At 44.1% G+C, this 26966-nt stretch overlaps 1 protein-coding gene and 1 pseudogene across 1 annotated transcript in view; one reads left to right on the top strand and one right to left on the bottom strand.

Annotated features, from left to right (window-relative positions):
- The window catches only part of GRIN2B (glutamate ionotropic receptor NMDA type subunit 2B), a 413562-nt gene that overhangs the window by 52265 nt on the left and 334331 nt on the right, over nt 1-26966 (bottom strand). The window lies entirely within an intron of this gene.
- LOC118902208 lies at nt 7979-8377 on the top strand (annotated as a pseudogene).

Consider the following 26966-nt stretch of genomic DNA (forward strand, 5'->3'; position numbering starts at 1 on the left):
TGAACAGAGGGGTCTGATGACTTGCTCGTGGTCTCAAGGTAAGTGAGCACAGGGTCTGGATCTGAAGCTGACCAGTCTGGCTCCAGAGCTTGGGCTCCCACCCACCATCCTGCACTGATTCTCGGATAATAATGAAGGAGTAAGACACGGTCCCTGTCCTCCAAGGACAGTCCCCTGGGGAAAGACACTGTCTATTGACAGCAATATCAAGTCAGGCTTTGGTCATTACCCTAATAAAAGGTCTAAAGAGGGCTTCCCTGGTGGTGCAGTGGTTAAGAATCCGCCTGCCAATGCAGGGGACACAGGTTCGATCCCTGGTCCGGGAAGATCCCACATGCCACGGAGCAACTAAGCCCGTGAGCCACAACTACTGAGCCCACGTGCCGCAACTACTGAAGTCCCGCGCCTAGAGCCTGTGCTCCGCAACAAGAGAAGCCACCACAATGAGAAGCCCCTGCTCGCCGCAACTAGAGAAAGCCTGTGCGCAGCAAAAAAGACCCAACACAGCTAAAAATAAAAAATAAATAAATAAATAAATAAATAAAGAGATTAAAAAAAAAAAAGGTCTAAAGAATTACTCGGATTCAGAGTAGAAGTGACTATTTCTGAAAGGGTCGGGGAAAAGCTTGACTGGGACCCTTTTTTAAGCTGGGCCTTGAAATGGAAGTGATAGCTCAGGAGGTGAAGAGTGGTTTATCTGCTGAGGCAAGAGCAAAGTTGCAGAGTCCTGCAGCTGCTGCATGGAAAGACCAAGGATGGTCCTTCACGTGTGGGGAGAACCGGTCTAGCTTAGTTCTCTTCCTTAGAGACCTGCCCCCTCCAGCCAGAAGATGTCTGTTACTCTTGACAGCCAGCTAGATTGTATAAATCTGTTCCCAACTGCTTGTTCGATGGCTTCAGGTTGGTAGTTTGAAACTGGTCGTGGGCACCATGAAATCAGGGCTGCCTCTGCCCAGCCCTGCCCCCAGCAGTTAAACATTTACCAGATCACCACTGCCCAGAATAACCAAATCATTCATTATTTCATGCTCTTTACTCCCTTATTTCGTGACTTTTTAGATGTCTTGTCTCCTAAACGAAATTCTTTGTTTTGATTCATTTTTTATCCTTTTAATATATGTGGGATAGTAAGTTGTTTTTTTTTTTTTTTGCCTCACCTTGGGGTGAAGGCATGTGGGATCTTAGTTCCCCGACCAGGGATCGAACCCATGCCCCCTGCATTGGGAGCACAGAGTCTTAACCCCTGGACCGCCAGGGAAGTCCTTCCTAAACTAAATTCTGAATGTGTCTCTAAGTATTTCTGTGACTGCAGACAAATATCTATAATTCTCTGAGCCTCAGTTTCCACATCTGTAAAATAGGGAGTGATTGCCAAGGTGTCTTCTAAATAATTTCATGATCATTAGGACACAGGCTCCCTACTACATTTCCATCTGATGAGAGCCCAGTAAAAAGGTGTTCTTAGTGGTTATTTCCTAAAGGGAGGGAAGTATCTGATCTGATTCTACAAAAGATTAGCTTGTCGTAAAGTCTTGATTCTTTTTTTTTTGAGGAATTTTTTTGAGGAAAGCCCCTAGTAGAGCCTCTTTGGGCGTCAAAGGTTATTTTCCCCAAGTCAAATCATCCATCTTCAAGGATGATTACAGTGAGAAAGAAAGTTAACAAATTCCTTCAGGAATGAAAGGAGAAACAGGTTTGAAAAAAACCCAACACAACTCTGCTATGAATATCAGATTTGCAATGCCACTACACAGTGCTTATGTTAAAGAATGTGTTTAGTTACCACAAATTAACTACTTCAGCTTCTTGTGAAGCAAGACAGTTAGAAATAAGTAAACAACTAAAATTAAATAAAATAGGGGCTATTTATGTGGAAGAACAAGGTATGTTTCAAGCAATTCTTCTTTTAAGGGGGAAAAAGTATGGTGAAAGTATTAAAAATGGGAAAGTTTGTAAAAGTAAATAGAGAAAGAGAAGCCTGAGATTCTGAAAGGAAAAATCTTGAATTCTTTTCTAAGGTGTCTGAACTGGCATTAGTATATCATATTGGATATGCAGAGTAGGAGGAAATGAGGTTAACAGGAAATATTTCAGGAAAAATCCAGTGAGAAAAACTGAATGAAAAATTTATAGTCGAGAGTAAAATATGTTCAGGAGGAAGAAAAAAACCTTAAGAAATAATGAAGAAAATGTCTGTAAAGCACTCTGAATTCCTCAGAGGAAAGCGCTAAACAAACATCTCCAGAAGCACATTTAACAACAACATCTGTCTGTAAAAAATGCAGTTCCCTGCCACACTAAGATTTCAGAAGATCTCTTGAGACCTGAAATCATCTTTCTCAAGAAAAAAAAAAAATCTCTGATTAGTTTTCTCAGGAAAACATGGAGTCATTTTGAGGGTTTCTGGTTGCTTCTCTCAGTACAAGCTAAACACCTGTTCAGCTGGGGATTTCTCCTCAGAAGGAAGTCTACCTCACAAACCTACAGCGTGTTACTCCATAAGCTTTCCCTTAGGAAAATTCTAGAAGCAATCTGTGGTGATGGGAGACGTCAAAGTCTTCCTTCTGCTAACAGATTTCCTCCACCGCCGGCAGTGAAGTTGGCACCCAACGGCACGCTGGGACACACAGGGGCGGCACTCCTTCTGGAAGCCCCCGAATCTGTCCCCTTGGTGAGCGTGTCCTCGGGGAGAAAGAGAGGAGCCCAGGCAGGGCATGGCTTCTGTGAAGGCCACTGTAGTCCTTGCCCAGAGAGCAGAGGGCATTGCTCTCCCCGGGCAGCCTCTCTCATCTGCAGGCAAAGTCATCTCTCAAGATGCTGGAATGAAAGCCCTTAGTAGAGCCTCTTTAGGCATCAAAGGTTATTTTCCCCAAGTCAAAGCATTGTTGTTTCTTGCTGGAGATGACATCTGGATCTAACACTAAACGCTTGCTGCTTATTTGACGCCTTCGTCTGACTGTTAGAATGCAAAATTGAAAACTACATGTAATTTCCCTGAGCAAGCCAAAGGGACCAGCAGTCTCTGCCAGGCAGCCCCGATCGGCACCCCATCCCGTCCCAAAGTGGCGTCAAGCAGGCAGCTGTCATGTGTGGGGCATGCCCTGGGGCAGGCCTGAGACTCCTAATAGAACAGAAATCTGAGGAGAGCAGGGCACTCCTATTTCTCCTCCCCCAAAGCTACACATCTCAGCTCTGAGGATTTTCAAAGGTTAAGTGTCTGATAACACTTCATTTTGTTCAACCTTTATTTTTCTGCATCCATCCCTCCCCTCCATTCCTCATAAGCAAGTAAATATTCTGGTGTATGACCATCCATTCTCTATTCATACAAAATACATCTGTGAGTACGTATGTATGTATGTATGTATGACACCAGGTCACATAGTATGCGTGTCTCTGCAAACGTGCTTTTCCCACTTAATTATACATCATGGGCTTCCTTCCAACTCAATAGATGGCAGACTTGAGTCCTTTTAATAGCTGCATAGTACTTCCTAATAATGAATTCATCCTAATTTATTCAGTCATATCCCTATTGATAAACATTTAGGATGTTCCCCCCCAAATTTAACAAAAACGCATACTATTGAATACATAACTTGGTATTTCCAAAGCATCAATTACCAATAATACAAAAGTAGAATGAAAGGATATTTGTGTTTTCAAATGCGTTTGATGCTGCCAGACTACTTTACCAAAGGTTTAGAGTAACTGAAATTCCCATCAGCAAAGCACAAGAACGCGCCTTACTCACATTCTCACCAGCACTAGGTTGTTACCCCTATTAAAAGTTCGCCAATCTGAAGAATAAAAAATGGTATCTAATTGCTCTAATTTTCATCTCCTTGACTCACGGTAAACCAGAGCACCCTTGCACGTCTGTTAGCCATTTTGATTTCTTTCTTTTACCCTCTAGTCACACCCTTCACCCATTTTCTGTTGCGTTGTCGGTCTTTCCTATCTACTTGTAGGAAGTTCCTGGTATAGTATGATAGTAACCCTTTATCTGTCAGATGTGCTTGAAATATTTTTCTACTCTAAGATTTGTCTTCTGACTGTTTTTGGTATTTTTTTATGCACAAGATTTTACTTTTACTTCTTTCTGTCAAAGTAAAATATGTCTCTTTTTATACAGAACGCTTGATTTCCCACCCTGACTTGAAAAAAAAGATCTATCCCACTCTCATAGCATTCCTTATTTTAATGTTTGGCAGTGTTATTTACAATACTAATTTAAATGTAGAGCTAGGAATAAACACTAGAAAAGCTAAGGTTATACAATGAAATGTGTGTGTTATAAACCTTGACAATGGAAAATAAAATAGCATGTACTAAGAGTCAGGGAATGGGAAGAAGTATAAAAGTACTAAATTTGTTTTAGATGTGTCTCTAGAGTATAGCATGCGGTTGGCTTTTGCTCTGTAAACCAACCTGAAAGTCTTTTTGCCTTAATACCTAAATTTTGCTCATTTATATTAATTGATGTGATGTATTTGGCTTTGTCTCTGTCATATTTTGGTCTTTACTATTACTTATTTATTTATTTTTAAGGATAGTTGATTTACAATATTGTGTCCATTTTCAAGTGTACAGCTAAGTTAACTCAGTTGGTTTTTCTTAGATTATATTCCATTACAGGTTATTACAAGATGTTGAATATAACTCCCTGTGCTATACAGTGAATCCTTGTTGCTTATCTATTTTATGTAGACTAGTCTGTATCTGTTCATCCCATACCCCTTATTTGTCCCTTCTTCCCTCCCTCTCCCCTTTGGTAACCATAAGTTTGTTTTCTATGTCTTCCCACAGAGTTCTTTGTTCTTACTCTTTGCACGGAGCTTTGTCTACGCTACGTGCGGTCGACGTGCAGCTTCGTTTTCTGGGCTGCACGGTCGTCTCTCCACCAGCCCCTCCCACGTTTCTCAAGTGCTCTGCGCCCTTCGCAACCCTCCTCAGGCCTCAGCGCCACCACGATGCCGTGCTTGTCCATCCCCAGCCAGAGAAGAAGCTCTGTTTGATCTTCCGTAATCATTTTGTGGGTCAACTGCTCCCTTGCGCTATTACATTAAAATCTCTGTCTCTGAATGTGACTTTAAGCACTCGAGGGCAGAGACTATATTATTTACCTCTTTCTGTCCCTGTACGGGCTTGAAACAAGTGTGTTCTTGGTAAATTATTGACTGATGTGTCACTGGGGGACAGATACTCCATATACCCTCAGAAAGCCTCCAGTGCTAGATATCAGTCCAGTGCTCGTCCACGGAAAGGCTGTAGTAGGTAAGGGCTGTGTCACACACTGCCTCTCTCAATTCCGCCTCTAGATTATAGAGTGCCCTGGGCGGACTCAGTTCCACGTGGATGGCTGTACGTACAACGGCACATCTGCTGCGCTCCTTGCCCTAATCACGTGCACACTCGGTGATGTCTAGATTTGGAAAGCTAGTGTTTTGAAAAATGTGTTAGAAAATAATTTCCATATTCAAATTTGATCCGTGCTGCCTTGACCCTTTACCGCCTTGACACGTACTAAGCCGGGGGCCGGTGGCTCTGGGCACACATGCCGAAGGGAGACCCATCCAGCCACTCTTGCCTGGCACCTGTGTGGGTCTCCCAGCGGCACTGAGATGTCAGTTGTCATCTCAGGCCTCATCTGCTATCCCTGGCTGACCCCTGCCCCTCTGAGAGAGCCCGGGGCTCCCTGGGGGTTGTGCAGACCCACTGCTGCCACTGCCCATCGCCCCCTGTGTGGTCCCTGTTCTCCACGGTTCCTCCCTCCATCTCTCCTGCTCTGGAGAGTGAAGGAATGGAGAAGTGGCGAGCTGGGGTAGAATCTGGGGCCGGGAATGGAAGGTGCTGATTCCCTCGGCACCAGAGAACAGCTGTGGTCATCGCAGATAACACCACGAGCAGAGATGCGATAATATTAGAGTAACCGTGTGTATTCTGGGTCAGGCCCTGTGCCAGGCACTTCACACAGAGTGATGGCATTCCGTTGTCATGAGCTCCCAAATAGGCGGGTACTGTGATGCCCACAGTAGAGGCACAGAAACTGAGGCTCGTTGAGGGTCCAGGATGTCATCCCTGATCTGTTTGACTCTGGAAGCCCGTGTTTCTTACACTGTGCCATGTTGCCAAGAGAATATTTCTGACCTCTTTACTCCTCCCCTGCCGTGATCCGAGAGAAGAGGGTCTGCTGCAGCTCCACGGCCTCCCTGCAGTCACCTAAGCCTCCCAGAAGCTGGGACTGACGGCTGTGTCTAAAGACTTTACAGCAAGTGTCACCTGGAGTCCATGGAGGGTGGGGGGCACAGGCAGGATGGTAGCAGTAGGAGGCAGGGCACAGACAAGCTGTGTGACCTTTGGTGAGTTATTTCATCTCCGGGCCTGGCACGCAGTAGTTTTATGCAAGCAGTATTTGCTATTTTTTCTCCTCCTCCTTCCCCTCCTTGCTGTTACTGTTACTCCTACTACCAACAACAGCAACTCTCAGTGTGCCTACTTTCCTCCCAGAACCAACTCCAACTTCTCAAACTCTTAACGCGATCTGTTTCAAAATGTCAGACTAAACTCCATGCCATTCTTCCGGTTACACGCAATATTTTCATTCAGGCGCAAATAAAAACAGAGATCACGAGAGTAAAATTGCTACGACCCTTCAAGATTTACCAAAGGCCTTGAACCCAACGAATGCCACTGAGCCAGGTGTTCCTCTCCCATAAACCCCTCCCTGGGGCAAGATGGCTAGTTTAGAAAGCGTAGTAATTCTTTTAGGTCAGAGCATATTGTAAATAGTTTGCTCAACAGGCTCAACTAAGCTGAAAGATTCAACATGTTTTCCTGGAGTATCTGATGCCTTCCTGGCCCGAGGGTTTGAAACCTCCCAAGCCATCTCCCCATCCTTGGACAGCAACCCTCGGAGTCCATTCTGGGACTCAGAGGGGCTCAGTTACTGAGAGCGGAGCCCCATCTACCTTGTCCTCTGATCCAAGTTTTTCCAAAAAAGGCCCTCTTCTTGAACATCAAGACTGAGTCCTGAACCATCTCCTCTGGGACATGTGGGACCAGGCAGAGACCTCTGGAACTAAACAGCACCAAGTCAGGTCCCACCTCCTCTGAGTCAACTTCCTCCTGTATCATGGGGCTCTAGACATGTGTGCAACACGCCCAAGGCTTAGGTTGCTCCAGAACCCAGCTCAGCAGGGCTGGGATGCTGACTGACTGCCTGACTTGACTGATGGATGCGGGTGGTGTTACAACCTGCTTTGGGGCACCGGGCTACAGGCTTTAGTCATGGACATCGCTCCTCATCAAGTTCCCTTCTCATTGCTACCTTTATCCTCTGATTGCAAACTGGAAGGACAGAGCACAAGTGCACAGTGCCTGAAGGTTCTGAATGTGACTTCCTGGATTTGAGCCCTGGCTTGGCAAGGTCTTCACTGGTATTTACATATGTGTGCGTGACTGTATGCACGCATGCACGTATGGACGTGTGCATTCAAACATTCACTCACTCCACTACTTCATTCTGATTTGTCATCTTAGTTAAATGCAGGGCTTTGAGTCAGAAAGGCCTAAACTGAGTCCTGGCTTTGGTTGCGTGTGACTCGGCAGGGGCTACCTAACCTTTTAAGTTCTGGGTTGTGGATGACTGCTATTCTGTCTACCAACCAGCCATCCTCTGCCTGACCCCCTAACTCACTCTCTCCCCCACCCCTCTTGCTTAGCTCGGTCTCTCCTTTTGTGAACTGCCCCTTCCTCGATTCCAACCACATGGTCCTCTGAGAATGACCATGTTATTAAATCTCCCAGTCCATCCTCTGACCCAGCTACAGCTGAGGGGAGGGCACCTGACCGGTTGGGTCAAATCCTTGGGATTTTTGGCCTTAGGAACAAAGAGTGTTAAGTCAGTCTTTCCCCAGTAGCACAAGCTATCATCTGTAAAAATCAGAAGCTCTTTCCGCCATCTTTCCGTGCCGCCATAGTGGTGCCCATGAATGTCCCGGCTGATGCTCTCACGAGTATCAACAATGCCGAAAAGAGAGGCAAATGACAGGTTCTTCTTATTAGGCCGTGCTCCAAAGTCACTGTCAAGTTTCTAACTGTGACGATGAAGCATGGTTACATTGGCGAATTTGAAATCATCGATGATCACAGGGTGGGGAAAATTGTTGTGAACCTCACAGGCAGGCTAAGTAAGTGTGGAGTGTTCAACTCTAGATTTGATATGCCACTCAAAGATCTAGAAAAATGGCAGAATAAACTGATCCCATCCCATCAGTCTGGTTTCATTGTACTGATAACCTCATCTGGCATCATGGACCATGAAGAAGCAAGATGAAAACACACAGGAAGGAAAATCCTTGGATTCTTTTTCTAGCATGTATGTAATACATACATGCAAATAAAATGCCTCAGAGGGGAAAAAAAAAAAATCCCAGAAGCTGTGGGCCACCATGTTTCACACCCTAGGAGAAAACTGGCCAATGGAGAGAGAAGAATGAAGCCAGTGGCCAGAGGAAAGCACATCCCAGTGAGAGAGTGAGCAAGGTGCCTGAGAGGATCAGTGTTCTGGAGGCTCAGCCACGTTCCCATCGTGGGTTCTGGAGAGACAATCCAGTATCCTTATAATAAATTTGCCTTTTGCTTAAGTTCATTCAAGTTGGATATTTATTCTTTATCATCAAAACGGTCCTCATAATGCACTGTTTATCTCATCTATAAAAGGCAATAGATAATAACTACAACTATCCTCACGAGGTTTTGATGAAAATTAAATGAAATAATGTATCTAAGATGCTTTTGCAAGATGCCCGGAACTTGGTGAGCACTGAGTAAATGATGCTGCCGGTGGTTGGTGTTTATCACCAACTTTCTGTGAACATCTCAGGGGCCAGGAAGTAGGTTGCGTCACCAGTGACAGGCAGATCCCACCGCCATTCCTAAATAAGCACCCCCTGCATGGGATCAAGGAGAAGCAGGAGGCTTCCCCTCAAGTTCTCAGGTTCTGGGGTGTAGGCAGGGCCAATCAGCAGAGTTCCTGTTGTCAAGTCCCACAGTGACTTGTGGCTGCATCCCCTTCTGGCCCCCAGGCCTTGGGGAGGTGGGGAGGGGTTACTTGGACAATCACAGGGTCTCCACTTGTAGCCAGTCTCACTTGGCAGGTCCAAAGTATACCAAAGTACCTTTTACCCACTGGCCCACATGCTAAACTCTGCTGCCAGGTCCCGTTATTTCCATTCCCTCCATCTCCTTTTCTACTCTCCATGGCCCCCTTCCACAAATCCTTTTCTAGGATTAAGAGCTTATAACAAGAAGGCTCTTATAAGATCCTTATATAGAGGTTTCAAAAGCCAAGCAAGTGGTAGGAACAACATCTGAATCCAGACATTCTAATACCAGAGTCTTTGCTTTTTGCCACTCCTCTATGTTGCCTCAAATATTGGATAAAAGACACATAAGAATCGTATCAGGCATGTAGTAATGATGCTCAGTAAATGGTACTGATCCAGAATAGCCCACCCGCCCTGTTCTCCTTAGGCAGCCCATGTGCCTCGGGCCCGCCATAGTATCAGATGTCCTAGAGGCCCAGAGCAGCAGCAGGACAAAAGACACTAAGTGGAAGCAGTGCCACCACCCCGAAAGCACCAGCTCATTGTGCGAGACCTCTGGAAGCCAGAGGTGATTATACTGCTCTTCAAATAATGCTTTACTGAACCGCTCCCTGCTTGCTCTGCCCTTGGCCTCCTGATGAGTTTCATTACATCGTCCATCATGATCTTTCACTTAATTTTTTAAAATTTATTTTTTATTTATTTATTTTTGGCTGCGTTGGGTCTTCGTTGCTGTGCACGGGCTTTCTCTCGTTGCAGAGAGCGGGGGCTACTCTTCGTTGCGGTGCGCGGGCTTCTCACTGCGGTGGCTTCTCTTGTTGCGGAGCACGGGCTCGAGGCGCGCGGGCTTCAGTAGTTGTGGCTCGCGGGCTCTAGAGCGTAGGCTCAGTAGTTGTGGCGCACGGGCTTAGTTGCTCCGCAGCATGGGGGATCTTCCCGGACCAGGGCTCGAACCCGTGTCCCCTGCATTGGCAGGTGGATTCTTAACCACTGCGCCACCAGGGAAGTCCTCTCTCTGAATTTTAAATGTATTTAATATTTAAAGACAAGGTTATTTGAAAATATGCAAGAATCTACCCATAAATCTTAGATACATAAGGCTAGCACCTGTAACAAGTACATCTCAGGACACTAAGAAAAATGAAGCAAATGTTGCACACTGAGTGAACCCACCAAACAAGCAAAATCGGGTTCTTGTGCAAATCTTCAGGAGCTAGAAAAAATGCCCAGGACTGAAGCAGGACCTTATCAGGTGAGGTTGCGGAGAGCTGCTTTCAGCACTGCGGGATGCTCGTACATGAGAGCCAAAAGGAAAGTAATGGGAGGGATTCTGGAAAAGGAACACATTGCATAAGTGTAACGACAATGTTTTCCAGACCACAAATCTGAATGTAAACTCTGATGATTATGAATGTGTTTTCAGGGACAGTGAAGCAGCATAGTTGAGAGCGTGATCACCCAGGAAATCCAAGGCATAAGGTTGTGAATATATATGAAAAGAAACAAGGCACAAACATTGATAAGGCACATAAAAATAACTGAGGCAATAAGGGAACACAAATAGAAGAGATCAAAGTCATTGAAAACGCATTAAAGTTTAAAAAGACTAGACCACAGATAAAAGAAAAAATCGTGAAGATGTCTGTCCAAGAAGGTCCCTTGTAGCATTCATAGAACAGAGGGCCCACACGTCACTAAGGCCACGTGCAAAAGAGGAATAAATTCCTAATAAGAACACTCTTAAGACCGTCCAGGGTCTACCACCCCTCCTTAGCCAGAACAGGTCCATTTTGTGGACAGGCATACACTTATGAAGTATGAAGAAAATAGTTTTTTTCCAGAATATTCTGGACTACGCTATCCCAAACTAGGATATCTAAAGTCATTCCTTTTCTCACTGAAGTGCCTTCCCCCAGCCTTGCAGGGTGGAAATGGCAGGAAAGGATCTCAGTCTGGCCTCCATTCTCAGATATTCTATCGCTTGCCTGGATTTCTGGATTACTCCTAGCTGGTCCCTGGCCCCCTCCAGTCTTATCTTCCTCCAGTTCATCCTCTTTTTGGCCCCAGGTTTCTTAAAATACAGATCTGACCCCATCCCGACTCTTCTCAAAGCCTGTCAGTGTCTCCCCATTCACCTACAGAAAAGTACCCAACCTCCTTGGGAGAGGACACATTTGTTCCCCATACTTTCCCTTTATCTTTCCCGCTCCTACCCACCCTCCCTCCCTCTCCCTCTCTCTCTCTCTGTCTCTCTCGCCTTCCCGCTTTCTTTTTGGGTTATCTCTTCAGATTTCCTAGCCTTTCACTCTGATAATAGCACACTACTCTCTTTCTTACCCAATGCCTTCACTCATGCTGTAATTCTCTATTTTAAACGCCTGCTCTTCTGGATGAAACCCACTCGCCCCTCAGGATTCAGCTCATATGGTATCAAGAAGCCTTTTCTCACCACACCCCCAGGCTGGGTTAAGGGGTTAGGTATCCCTCTTTGGTACTCCCCAAATACCCTGTGCAAATCTCCGTCACTGAACTTGCCATACGACACTATATTTAATTGCTTGTGTGTCTGGTCTGCTCCAGTAGACTATGAGTTCCTCAGTGGCAGAGACTAAATATTATTTCTTTTTTCCCAAATGCTCAGCATAGAGAATAGTACCACAATGGACACTCAGTATTACTAGGTTAGTTGAATAAATGAATGAACGGGATTTCAAAAGGAGAATCTGCTCTTGGCAGCTAATAACGGCTAATGGTGATTCTACTGCTAATACTGACTAATATTTATTGAGCATTTTACTATGTGTTAGGAACTGTGCTAAGCAATGAACGTGGATTATCAAATTTAATTCTCACTGTAGTCTTATAAGGTGTATATTATTTTTTACACCCATTTACGGTAGTTTATTATATTAGTGGTACCCAATGAATCACATGTCTCAGTAGCCATGCCCTTGTGACTCGCTTTGACCAAAAGGACAGCAAAAAATGTGACACATGTAGAGACTTGATGATTGACAGTGCAAAGGGCCTTGCCTTCTTGGCATGTTGCTGACAACTCTGAAAAAACTTGGGCCAGCCTCCCTGAGGATGAGCAAACCTGCAGGATAAGGTCCAGCTGATAGCCAGTAGCAACAGCTAGACACACGAGTGAGGCCATTATGGATTACCCACCCTTGGTTGGGCCACCGGATGACTACATCAGGTGAGTGTTCCCATGTGAAACCAACCCAAGGACCATCCAGCTTATCCCAACTCAAACTGTCCCAAAGAATAATGAGTAATAAAATGGTAGTTGTTTCAGGTCACTAGGTTTTGGGGTTGTCGTTACATAGCAGAGATTAACTGAAGTATGTCCACCTCGGGAAAAGGCTCTGTGTAGCTAGCAAAACCAATGAAGAAGATAGAAGCAAGAAGAAAGACACATGGAGATAGATGGAATTAAAAGACAAAATAGCACAAAGTCCTTTAGAGCGCTTTAATATAAATAAGTACAGTGCTGACGTAAGTCCTTCTTAATTGTAGTACTGTTGAAATAGTGCTAAACCTAGAGATGGAAATCCTGGATTTCCGGCCCAGCCCTACTCCTGACAAGTCCTGGGAATGTGACAAATCGCTTAACCTCTTGGACTCTGTTTCTTTATCAGCAATATGGGAAGTTACGTATATATGTTTACAGGTATATTCTAATTCTGCTAATCTCACAGGGCTGGTAGAAGAATCCAATGTATATAACAAATTGTCCAAATGTAAGTATTAATGTTGTTGAATTAGTTAATAACTATGACTAGCAATTTACCCACGAACCAACAAAAGCCGGTGGGACAGTAAGGGAAATTCAGAAGTTAAACAGTCCTCATGTTTCCATGTATCAAATAATACTTCTCTAATAGGTATTTCAACACCTTTCATATCAGTGGTATCTTACCGTTTTCTTGTAGAAGGTGTTCTTGGGATATCTCATATAACTCTTTTCCTTTTCTCCCCCATGTTTATAATCTAGTTTTATGTCATCCACTGAAGGCCAGGGAGATACCTGATCTCAAAGCAAGAGCACTGGGCCAGAAGTGTGGACACTTGCTCGGCCTCTGGCTCTAAGCAGCTGTGGGACCTTTGCCCTTACTTTCCTGAGCCTGAATCTCTATCTGTAAAATATAAGGGTGACAACATTTACCAAAACCCCCCCAAAGGGGATCAAGAGCGACAAATGTGATAATGTGTGTGGAAATGTCTTGAAACTGACTATTCCCTGCACAAAGTCAAGGTGGTATCAAGCAGAAAATACCCTTGATGTTTAAAGGTATTAATTTATTTAGAGGTATTTAAATGGAGGATATGCCAGACACTGGCCTAAGTGGTAGGTCTTGCAGGGGAAAAATGGGGAAACTGACCTTTTGAGATGCGAGGTCATTTGCCTGTGGTCACATAATAATTAATAAATGGCTGAACTGGATTCAAATCCTTGTCTGCCTCCCTCTAAAGCTTGGGCCTCTTGTATAGTTCTGGGCAGCCTCCAAATGAAAACTCCTCAGCCCCTAGGAAAGCAAAACCATTGGCCACGTTGTTTACCATTAAATGGGGTCACCAGCTTGCGGCTAAAGAAACAGATGATGAAAAAAGTGCTGGGGGAGAAAAGGCCTGTTTACAAACACAGCTTAATTAATTAGTCAACTCAGACAAGGCAGAGGAGGCGGGTTTCCAGATGCCTGACACGGAGGATCAGTTAGCAGACAGGCACCAGTCCCTGGCCCTTGATTTCTGTCCAAAGCACATGGTGGGATTAAACGACTAAATTGCCTCAGTGCCCCTCACCTAACTCAACTAAAGCCACTTGACTGGGAAAAAAAAAAAAGCCACCTCATTGAGAATGACAACCGAATTGAAAAGGCTCCACCAACTAAAGCTTCAAGTGCAGTCCAGAAAAAAAAGTAGTTTCCAGTGTTTCTAATTCAAGTTACAAAGGGTCAGAATAAAATTAAAGTGATGTTAGGTTGTACCCCACTAGCACGTGGAAATTCCAAATCTGTACCTACTCAGGTAAATAAAATGGAAACCCTCTAATTCCTAGCAGGCAAAGCCACCAGCTTCACTGCCGCTGTCTTCATGGTTGCAGTGGAAGTGTGTTTGGGAAAAGCCAAAGCACGCAGACCACTGCTTCCATTTTCTAATTCATTTTGCTTATTTAAAGGATAAAGGATTATTTAGGAAAGAGAGATTTACTGTACTCACCTGAGTTATGGTAAATATAAAGTACAACCCTTTATCTCCACGGGGTATTGGTTCCAGGACTGTGCCCCCGCCCCCAAGGTACCAAAATCCAGGAATGTTCAGATGCTCAAGTCCCTTATATAAAATAACATAGTACAGTCAGCACTGATATCCTCGGATATGGAAGGCCAACTGTATGTGTGAAATCTTTCAGGATCACGACAAAATGGGGTTGGACCAGCCTAAGGGAATAAATAATATGGAGTCAATATTAAATGAAATGTGTACTGTTCCAGCTCTAGTGTGACTTTACGAGTCAAAGTCACTTTCCAGGAATGGGTCCTTCTCTGCTTCCACAGTTAACATTTCCTAGGGGTTCTAAAAGCGCTCCTAATTCGTTGTTTATGTTTTTGTCAGTGAATTTCCATGTATTCTGCAGTTGTTTGGGACTTGTCCTCTGCCCAATTAAGCAGAGGAAGTTAATGAGGTATGCAGTGACTTCGTGCCACCCAGCAAATAGAATACAAAGTGCACAGGGAGAAGTCAGTGAAGGGTCAGGGCAAAGAGTCAAGGGAGGCTTGAGGGTTAGGTCTGCGCAGAGGCTGGAGGGACAGAGAGGCCAGGTGAGACTCCACATTTGTGGCGGGGGGGTGGGGGGAGCTAAACAAAGACTCCTAGATCTGGAAGTGGTCTAGACAGATTCAGTCATTTTTCAACCACGTTGTACATTAGAATCACCTGTAAAGCTATCAAAATGCTGATTCCTGGGCCCTGTCCCCACCCCCAGTCTTGGAATTGCAGGATGTAGTCTAAACAACAGTATTATAAAAAAAATCTCCCCAGGTGATTCTCCTGGGCAGCAGTACAGAGGACCACTCATCTATGGTGACCTCTTCATTTTACTAAAGGGGAAACGAGGAAAAAAATATGGGGAAGCAAAAGAGAGAGCCACTGGGGGCCGATGGTGGTAGGTGACATTTCACCGAGTTGCCCTGAGCAGCTTTGCTCTGGCTTTATGCGGAAGGAATTTCTCACGGCCCGGCATCCTTCGCCTTGTCAGGCTGTCGCACTTGGGCCCATTCGCAGATTCCTTTGTTAACATGAAGTGAGGCTGCGGGGATTTAGACCAGTGGTGCTCAAAGTGTGGTCCCCACACCAGTCCCATCAGCATCACTTGGGAGCTTGTTAGAAATGCATGTTCCCAGGCTTCACTCCAGACCCTGTGAATCGGCAACTGCGGGAGTAGGACCCAGAAATCTGAGTTTTAACAGACCTGAGGCACACTGAAGTTTGAGAACCACTGGTTTAGACCATCGTTTTTCAAACTTGGGTCTTTAGAGGCAGGAAGTAGAGTGGATGGGGATGGTACTAAGAGGTTCATGAGGACACTGGCCGCTGCAACTGAGGATGAAGGATGGGGTTTTCTTCTAAGGAATCAAGGACCACAGGGTAAAACTCATGCCCGTCCACAATGAGGATTTTAATATTTACCATGTGTCACCTGCCTGGCTACAGCCAACTGGTGGAAATAAAAGTGCCTTTTCTTCCCTCGAAGAGATGTGAGGCCAAACTGATACATTCCTGCTTTGATAAAGTTCCATCTTTGCCTACGATAGGGGTTATTTCAGAACCCTACCTGGTCTTAACTTTAATAGTTCTATTTCAACTCTTGATTATGTCTCATAATAGATAAGAAAATTCACATAATAGTAAAAAAAATAATCAACATTTTCTTTGCTTGCAGAACGTATTCACGACTCACACCCAGCGACACAAGCACCCTCCCCCAAACCCTCCCCCACTTGTTTCTCATTCTCCCTTGGCTCTGGGCCCTTCTCATCACCTACCACACAGCTGTTGACAAGAGGAATATGCTGAGATGATGGAAGAGCCGGGCCACAGCAGATAATCCATTTATGGATAACAAAAAATGTGTGTCACACTTCGCTGACCATGTCAGTTCTGAGCTGCTGTACATACAGGAGAGATCCTTCATTCCCAAGATGGATTTCAAAGCAAAATGAAAAACCCGTATGATTTGGCCATGTTCCTACTCATGTTTTAACTCGTCCTAGAATAAAAGGTAGAGAGAAGCTCTCTGACCAACAACTCTTTATTGATCACGTGGGCCGGGCTAGGCTCTGTGTGAGACTCCCTGCCGGGGACACAGAAGGCACCGACACAGACTCTGCTTTCCAGAAGCGTATAGTCGTGCCTCGGTATCCACTGGGAATTGGTTCCAGGACCAGCCAAGGATACCATATCTATGAATGCTCAAGTCCCAGAGTTGGTCCTCTGTATCTGTGGGTTCCACATCCACGGATTCAACCAACCCCAGTTGGTTGGATTCAATCCTGGTTGAATCTGAGGATGCAGAACCTGTAGACACAGAGGGCTGACTGTATAATAAAATGGAGAGGAAAGAAATACACATACTGAAAACCGTCTTACAACATCTGGTGGATTGGCTATGGTGGGCTAACTGCTGTAACAAATAGCCTGTGAAATGTGTTATAAGTCCAACACAATAGAATTTTATTTCAAGTTCATGTAACTGCACTGAGGTGGCCAGGGCAGCCTCCTCCATGTAGTTATGTGGGGACCCAGGCCAGCGGAGACTTCCACCTTGAACACGAGGCGTTCAAGGCCCCCATGGAGGTGTTTCCATTCCAGCTGGACAGAGACAGGAGGAGCATAGTTGAGCTTGTGTGGGAGGATTTTACGGCACCCATCACTCCTGCTCACGTTGCATTGCCTAGCCGTCAGTCATATGGCCACGCCTAATTGTAAGAGAAGCTGGAAAACAGAGTCCAGCTGTAAACCCCAAGGTGAAGCACAAACACATTTTGGTAAAAAGCTACAGCTTCTGCCATACCAAGCATGGTTGGAGGGTGTGTGAGGCTCGGTGGGGAGGGAGATTGGTAATCGCTTTCTCTATATATGTTGGTCTTGTTTGGTTGTTTCCCATTATCGAGTTCTACTTTTGTAATTTTTGAAGATCCCATTATCTGTACTTACGGCTACTTCCTTGATCTTCCTAGAGCGCTAGGGAATACTAGACAGTACGGTCCACTCCAGGGATGAGTGTTATTGGGAGGAGAAACTGAGCAAGAGAGGGGTAGCAACATTCAAATGATGCTACTTTGACGTCTTTCTGTCCTGCCTTTTAGCCAGTAATTCACTGCCTAATGCCAATGCATGAAAACCACTTTAGTGTTGGCACTGACGAGGAAGTGATGGATTTCATTCAGATGCCTGGGCCAACAGAGGTCCAGTAAGGCAGGACACCGAATGAATGTTTGTTCTGGGGTCTGATGGGATATGAATGCTGAAAGGAGATTTAAAAATACAGAGTATAGAGGAATATGAGAAAAAAAAATCTCTTCACATGGAGAAAAGCAGGATGGTGAAACAGTCTGCAGTACTAAAGAGGGATTGGAAAAGGAGAGAGGGCCATTTGCATTTTTTCCTGTTGTCTGCAAAGAAGGGAAATCAATAGACCCTCCTTAAGAGCTCCCTCTGGGCAAAGAACAGATACCTATCTCATTCCCCCCCCCAACCCACTACCCTGCCAGCACTTTCCCAGACACCATTTTATTAGTTCAGGGTACTGGGAGAAACAGAGGAAGATGGAAAAGCAGCACACATCTGGACTTACAGCCCCCCTGCTGCTTGTCTGCAAAGATAATTATCTAATTGGAATTAACAGACACTCAGCGTCTGTTGGAAACAACAGACGTAAGTAGTCATCAAAAGGTTGAGTGTGAGCACAGAAGGATTGGCAAATATGTGAACATGGCCTCTTTAACTCGGTGCCCTGAATCTAGCCGTCTGCTTGCTTTAAGTAAGACATTCTGCTTCACGTAGACAGCTAGTGGCAGGGAGGAAAGGAGTATGTGTTAGATGTCCTGTGCATTATGCTGGGAAAGGTATTTTACACCTCTGGCATTTGATGGTGGAAACATAAGCTCAGGAAAAACTTTCATATATTGATAGCTGTAATTAGAATACAGGTTTTTGTTCTTTAACCCATTCATTCATTCATTCATTCACTCAACAAATATATACCACTCAGGAGACAGGCGCTCTTCTAGCTGCTGGGGATAAAGGTGAACAATCCAGTCCCTGGCCTCCAGAAGTTTACATTTCAGTGAGGAAGAAAGACAGTTAGCAAATAAAATGTCAGCTGGAGAGAACTGCTATTAAGAAAATTAAATGTGGGAAAGAGGATGGCATGCGATGGGGCTTAGACAGGGTGGTCAGGGAGGTCTTCTCCAAAGAGGTGGCATTTGAGCAGAGACCTGAATGAAGTGAGGGTCCTGGGAATATCTGAAGGAGGAGGGTTTCAGGCAGAAGAGTGCAAGGGCAAAGATCTTGCAATGGCACCTTCCTTGGAGTGTTTAAGGGACAGCAAGTCGGCCAGTATGGCAGGAGCTGGGGAATCCAAGGGAAGAGTGGCAGGAAATGAGTCTGGAGGGGTCGGGGGCAGATAGACCAGGTAATGAGGCTTTGGATGATCTGTGTTTGATGAAAAGCTGTTGCAGGTTTGTGAGCAAATCACTGACACGAACCGTTATGTTTTGAAAGTACTGCTTTGGCTGCTACGTAGAGAATTGACTATGGACAGCAAGAGAAGATACAGAAGTCAAGTAAGGAGATGATAGTGACTTTGACCATGGTGGTGGTAATAGAGGGAGTGTGAATTGGTTAGTTTCAGGAAGATAGATATGTTTGGAAGATAGAGATGACAGGAGTTGCTGACAAATTTGATATTGGATGGAGAGAAAGATAACTCTGAGGTTTGGGGCCTGGGCCATGGGTGAACGGTGATGCCATCTACTGAGACCCCGTACAGAAGCGTGATTAGGCTGCAGCCAATGCAGACGTGGACGCCAGGAGGACTGAGATTAATACCCAGTTCTGCTATATATGAGCCATGTGACCTCAGGAAGTTCTCTCTGTACCTCTCTCTGTATCTCAGTCTTTCCTCTGTGTAATGGGGATGCTAAAAATACTGACCACATAGGGTTGTTATACAGATGAAATAAGTTAATACCTGTAAAGCACCTAGAACAGAGTCTGGAGTATAGGAAGCTCTCAATAAATACTGGCTATGATGAGAAGCATGGAGAGTGGGAAGCAGACTCATAGAAAAAAATCAAGAGCTTGATTTGGGACAGGTAAGTTTGAGTGCCCTCTCAGACATCCCAGTAGAAATGTCAGTGAGCAAGTAGGCATAAGAGTTTGAGTTCAGGTGAGAGTTCCAGACTGGAGATATACATTTGGGAGATATCCACACATAGAAGATTTTGCAGGTCAAGGGGTTGGAGAGTATAAGCTTGCCCTTCCCAAGCAAACACAGACCATGGACTGTAGCCACCAGGGAGAACAGTATGGAGGTTCCTTAAAAAACTAAAAACAGAGTTACCATATGATCCTGCAATCCCACTCCTGGGCATATATCTGAAGAAAACTTTAATTTGAAAAGATACATGCACCCTTATGTTCCTAGCAGCACTACTTACAATAGCCAAGACACGGAAGCAACCTAAATGTCCATCAACAGATGAATGGATAAAGATGATGTGGTATGTATACACACACACACACACACACACACACACACACACACACACACTGGAATATTGCTCAGCCATAAAAAGGAATGAAATAATGCCATTTGCAGCAACATGCATGGACCCAGAGATTATCATATTAAGTGAAGTGAGTCAGACAAAGACAAATATCATACAATATCACTTATATGTGGAATCTAAAACATCATACAAATGAACTTATTTACAAAAGAGAAATATACTCACAGACATGAAAAACAAACGAATGGTTACCAAAGGGGATAGCGGAGGGTGGGGAGGGATAAGTTAGGAGTTTGGGGTTAACGTATGCACACGACTATATATAAAATAGGTAAACAACAAGGACCTCCTGTACAGCACAGGGAACCATACTCAGTATCTTGTAATAACCTATAATGAGAACGAATCTGAAAAAGAACACATATATACATATGCATATACACACACGTATATACATATATACGTATGTATGTATTCTTTTTCAGATTCCTTTTCATATACATGCATACATATATATGTGTATATATATGGTATACATATGTGTGTATATATACATATATGTATGTATAACTGAATCACTTTGCTGTACACTTGAAACTAACACAACATTGTTTGTTTTTTTGTTTTATTTATTTTTTATTTTTGGCTGCACTGGGTCTCTGTTGCTGCACCCCGGCTTTTCTCTAGTTGAGGCGAGAGGGGGCTACTCTTTGCTGCGGTGCACTGGCTTCTCATTGCGGTGGCCTCCCTTGTTGCGGAGTGCTGGCTCTAGAGTGCAGGCTCAGTAGTTGTGGCGCACAGACTTAGTTGCTCCGTGGCATGTAGGATCTTCCCGGACCAGGGCTCGAACCCGTGTGCCCTGCATTGGCAGGTGGATTCTTAACCACTGCGCCACCAGGGAAGCCCAGAAACTACCACAACATTGTAAATTAACTATACTTCAATAAAAAAAAAAATACAGACCATGGCCAAGAAATTAATGTGTTCTGAAAGCTAACAAGGAAAGGCAGGACAGCAGAGTAATGCACAAGAAGAGGGGCTTACTTAGACTTGGGGGACAGGGACGGTTTCTCTGAGCAACTGAGGTTTAAGTTGAAACCCGGAGGGAGAACTTCCATTCATAACTATGCTCCCTGCTCTTCTTTGTCTATTTTTGGTCAAAACACTCATGGCCCATATTGAGCAGATTAAGAAAGATACACGTAGAGAAAAGGACAATGACAAAATTAATTGTGCATCTATGTACATTTCCTTAGGAAAGACATCAGTTGGTCTTCTTCAAGGAGATGTTCTGTCTTCAGTAAAGTTTTGGCATTTACCAGTGAAAGGAAATGTCAGAATTTCCATACATTTTGCATTTGCAGCAAGAAATCGCTCACGGCTTAGTCATCATTTTCTTAAAACAATAACGATAATCATGACACACAGCCTTACCTAAGCTAACAAACCATTATCCTTCATAACCTAAGCATAAACAGGACCCTGATGAAAAGGTTTACTAGTTTTCCTCCCTGTTTAGGACATTAGACCCTTAACATACACATAGAAGCCGTATATATTAAGATGCCTGTTCACACAGCCCACCAAATATTTCAATACTCTTTTCCCTTTCCCTTCTACTCTGGGTGCCAAATCACTAAAGTCCATGCTGCATCGGTAAACTGTTTAACTCAAACAGAGCTTGGTTAAGAGTCTAGGCCAAAATAATGTCACTGACCTGTAAATAAGTGTGCAGGCCTGACCGGCAAAGGGGATTTAAAAGACACAAGATTAGATTTCCCACTGAAGTGGAAAGGAAGGCTTCTACTCTTCAGAGAGACCTGCTGTCATTTTTCCACTGTCCCAGATGGTGAGAGTTATATACTCCTTGACCTGAGCCAAAGACGATGTAAGAGAAAACAAAGGGATAAACAATATCTGCTCAAAGAAGCTGAGCAAAAGCCTATCTCCAATGGCTTAAGTACATGACAAACTTTCCAGACAAGGATGCCTCGCCTGACCCTGTTTTCTACACTATGGTTGACAAGGCAACTGAAAAAAAATCTCATAAGAGACTAGTTCAAGGTATCCCACAATACCTGGAAATGACAACACTAGATTTAAAGGACTCTGAACGCAGTGATTTTTTTTTTTTTTGGTAAGGAGTAAACCAAGGCCAAGATATGTCCATATGCACACGTAGTACACGCTGAATGAACGTGGACGGACGGGTACCGGCAGAGGCAATCACTGGGCACGGGCCACTGATCAGAGAAAGTAACATCTTGGGGGAAAAGCCATGCCTGCCAAAGAGAATCAGAGCTGGGGATCATAGTTTTCAATCTAGCCCTCTGTCAACAGCACAAGAAAGGGTCTCCTTAATTTGCAAGTTAAACACGTCTCCAGAGTGCAGGAGTCCATCTCTGTTTATGGAAGGGTGCTTGAGCTCTCATTTCAAAATGGTCTGTCTTAATAATGCAAGTAACAGAGCACAGATGTCAGCCTTTAACACTGAGGAAGCACTTGGCAAATGAGAGTGGAGGGAGTTTCTAGTAAGTCACATCACGTAGAGAACTGTGCACTCCCAGTGACCTCATCTGATGGGGTGAGCCCCATCCTACCCCTGTCTATGGAAATGGTATGGGTCTGAATTTTCTGGGCATAGAATGTGACTCCTCTTCTTACCCTACTCTTGGCTCCCCTGCATATGACAGCCTACGGTGAAGATGAGGCATTCGCTTCCCCTTTGTTTACCCCATGGGAAGGAAACAGGAAATGAAAGATAACATGTATGGAATACCTCCAATCTCCCAGTCCCTGAGGAAGGTCTACATACCCAGCTAGGGAGGTTATATTTTCTCCTTTGTACTGAGGAGAGAACTGATGCTCAGGAACGCTGAGTAACTTGCCCAAGGTCATCGAGCCAAAAGCTGCAGTGTCAAGATTCAAACCCAGTGGTCTCTCCCAAAGCCACGTTCTTTCCAGGGGAGGCAGTCTGCTTCTGACCATGCCTATCCTACTCAAGGTCCCAGCAACACTTCAGGAACAATGCTTTTTGATTCATACACTGTGGCAACCAGTCAGCAACAGACCCTAGTGCCAGAGAGCGCCTTGCTCAGGTCATAAAAATAAAAAGGTTTTGTAGTGGCAGAGGCAGTAAAAGCTGTCACAGTGCTCACAGACAAGGAGGAGGTTGCCCTAATACCAGCTACATCCTGTGGCTTTTGGCAGTCACGGCGTTAATAGCTTTTGCATACCTGATGACCACTAATAGGTCACTTCTCAATGTTCAATGTCCCATTTCCTTTCAAGTTCCCACACGTGTTCCATTTACTGTCCTTTTAAATCATTCTCTTATTTTCCAATAGACACTCACCAGGTTCTCTTAAATTCCTGTGGAGTCTGCAGTTTTCAACAGGATCCAGTCTTCCGGGAAGATTGGAAAAGTACAGTACATCTTGGAAGAAAGATGTCTCGATCAACACTTAGAACGCGCTTGTCAGACACACGCCGCGTCCTCTGCTGGGGTTTCACACTTCCCCCCCGCCCCGCCTCATTTCACTGCGGCCTCCTTTCCCTTCATTTTTTACCTATTTCTCCCTTCCACTGCTCCTGCTATTTTTCCCTTTTCATTTTCCTCTCCTCATTTTCTTTTTCCATCGTTCTCCCTTTCACTTAAATTGCCCACGTTCTTTTCTTCACCCTTCTCTTCCTTTTATATTTTTAGAGGCCAATTAGTTCAGTTTGAAAAACACAGGTGTTGATGTCACACAAACCTCGTTCGAAAGCTGATGCTTACACTTAGTGTGCCCTTGGACGAGCAACCATCCTGCTCCTTCCTTCGGTCTTCCCATCTGCAAAGTATAGTTATCAACTGCATTCATGGCTAGATCTGAATATTAAATGAGATCATCTGTGGAAATGCAGTTCAAGGCTTTGTATGGAAGTGGGACAATCCCCTGGACTTCTGCCCTGTCTCCTGTCCTGCTGTTGTGAATCCTACCTGCTCTCCGTTCCTCTCCTAGCTGTCAGAGGTCTCTGGTCCTGGCTCAGCATTCAGCTCAGCTCATCCCCCTCACTGTGATATGGTTTCCCTTCGGCTGACTTCTCCTCATGATCCACACTCCTCTATTCTGGGTCCATCCTTGTGTGGAAATAATTAGACATCACAGAATATTGCACGTAGACAAAACATTCAGGCACCTCAGCGACAAGCTGATTTTAAAGAACAGTAAGAACAACGATATTAAATTATTTCTGGACCATTCTGAATTATCTATGAAGAATGAGGAGCTTTAGGACCAAAGAATGGCCAGGTTGCCCTGCACCTCCAGGAACCAGACGTGTGATTGAGAAGGAGCCTACCTCACTGCACACTCATTACCTGCCCAGATAACGAAGGTGATGATATTTTTTAAACTGAAAGTTTTCAAAATTTGTGAGTAATATTAACCCCTGGCTCTTAGATTACTTTTTGGTGGACATAACTCTAATCTAAGGAGAACAATTTAGGAGGTAAACCTTCCATAGAAACTTCAGACTCATAGTTCTCCTTTCCATAAAACATAGGACCCCACACAGAGACACTGACGTGCACTGTTGCATATGGTGACCTCTGCTACGTAATTGCATCGTGTTTATTTCCAGGCCTCTGTAGCCCATGCATCTTTTGGTAGTCCTCAGCCTGACCTGCCATTTCCATGTCTCAGACTTTTCTTGTCTTTATTTTCTCTGAGTCCTCGATTTCCCTTTGCCCTTGTCTTAACTGAACTTCATCCTGTTAGTTTCTGATTACTTGTCCAATTTGTTGAGGTCATTTCCAATTCTAATCGCATCCCCCAAGGCTTTAGTCTCCACTTTAGATTCAGCCTCATCTGTGAACTTAATGAGTACGCTGTTGCTGCATCCAAGTCATTGATGACAGTCTTAACTAGAAGTGGATCCAGGACTGGGCCCTGTGCAACACCATTTTTTACGTGTTTACTTGTCAGAAGAAATGTACGTGCAGGCGCCTTAATGATATTTAGAGAACATAAGCTTCTCTTCTCTTCAGAATCTAGGGTTATTTGGGTAGAAGTTGTGACATTTTTGGCATTTCAAGTCTGTAGTTCCTTACAAGCCAAATTAAATAATCGAAGTCACTGCTCAAAACATAACTTTCTTTCTTTAAAAAAGTCTTAGTATTTTGAATATAAAAGTCAGTATCTATTTTCACTATTCTTCCCTGGGAATCACTCATATGCACCCTCAGCCTTGATAAGGGGGCACCGGGAGGGGAGGGCAAGGCCCTGGCTTTCAGTTCTATCTTTGCCACTCAGCGTATGACCTTGGGTGAGTCACATGACCTTTGTCAGCCTGGACCGTATCCTCATCGGTAAATGCCTTCCAGTCCGAGAGACTGTGATTCTCTCGTGATGAAGGGCCTAATTATTCTCAGTGACAAACTGCTACACACATTCTTTGATTATAAGCTTTTCCCATGACGCTTATATATGATATTACAACTCTGAATACATTTAAGAAGTAAGAGTTAGATTAGCTCTACCCATCATCCAGAATTTATTTGCCAAAAATGCATGTTTATCTGCTTAGGTGTGCCTTCTCCGTGCATTCTCAAATACTTGAATGTTAGGTATGTGTGAGGTGCCCTGATGCTTGTCATTTCCTTGTGATATCACTAACAACCAATATTCTCTTGCAGAATTCTCACTTGAAAAATGAGGAAACTGAGGTCCAGACTGGTTTAGTGACTGTGTAGGGCAACAGAGCTTGCTTGTGGTGAAGTTCGGGCTTGAACTTGGGTTTCTGGGCACAGAGTTCTGTACTCTTTCCATATGGCATGCTCCCCTTCCACTTAAATTATTGTTCAAACTCAGTATAGTATATGCTCTAAAAGAAAATACCATCAATTATTTCAGCAATCAACTAAAATGCCTCCCCACGCTATGGAGGACCGTCTCTTTTTCAATGATGAATGATCATCAACTCAGCTGGTGGAGACAAAAGTAATTCTAAATTTCTTACACTAGGGATATGTCAATTATTTTCTTTAAGATACTTGGCTCTAAGTCTGGAAACAATCAATTTTTTAAAAGTCAAATTCTTGGTACTAATTTCTTCACAGAAATAAACAATTTCCTCCTTCTTCTCCCCGACTCCCTTTTCCTCCTCTTTCTCCTCCTCCTCCTCTTTCTTTTAAGCCCAGGGCTTAAGTTTTCTTTTTTCTTTTCTTTTCTTTTCTTTTTTTTCCCCCACTTGATACTAGATTCGGCCTCCAGGTAGGAGGAATGATGTCAACAGCCCCCTTTCCCGACCTTCCTTAACACTTTTACCCTCTGATTCACTGATTTCTCTGATTCACTTGAATTTTTCTGCAAGACAAGTGCCACACAAATAAATATTTAAACAGCAGGGAAAAAGGTGGGGGGCATCTAAAGACCTAGTTGTGGAGTCTGGGGAAGAGTAAAAAGAAAGACATATATTTGAAAGGAATGATTAGAAGAAACTTGAAAGCATCATTTCACCTCAGAAATTTGTATTCTTCTAGTCAGTCACCTTAAGACACTGGGAGTTGTTTTTTTTAATCCCTCAAACAATTCTCACTAATAAACAAGGGAGCAGTCTGCAATGCTTGCTCCACAGAACAAAAAACAAGAACCTGAAACAGCAGTAAATCATAAGAGGTTAATGATTAAGTTCCTCTCCCTGAAATCACAAAAAAATAATCCAAAGAAATACACGTAATGTTTCTAATGAGAGGCTTGTGAACAGAAGCGTCTGCCCTCTCCTTGCTGAGACCTTCCTTTATTACCCATTTTTCCTCCTCCAACTCTATCCATTGTCTTTGTTTCTTCTTCTTTAAGATTCTCAGAACATCTGCCTCAGTGTGTTTCCCAGATAGGAAGAAAGGAGCTGATATTCTTTTCATATGTTTTACACAGATTATCTCATTGAATCCTCATTGTAACTGAATGTGGGGGGATACTATTTCAGCAGATACTCCCTAAGGTGACTCCTACTGAGTTACTACCTTGTGTAATCTCCTCCCCTGGAGCTTGTTTCTAACCAACAGAAT

Source organism: Balaenoptera musculus, chromosome 10 (assembly GCF_009873245.2).
Source record: "Balaenoptera musculus isolate JJ_BM4_2016_0621 chromosome 10, mBalMus1.pri.v3, whole genome shotgun sequence".
NCBI lineage: Eukaryota > Metazoa > Chordata > Mammalia > Artiodactyla > Balaenopteridae > Balaenoptera > Balaenoptera musculus.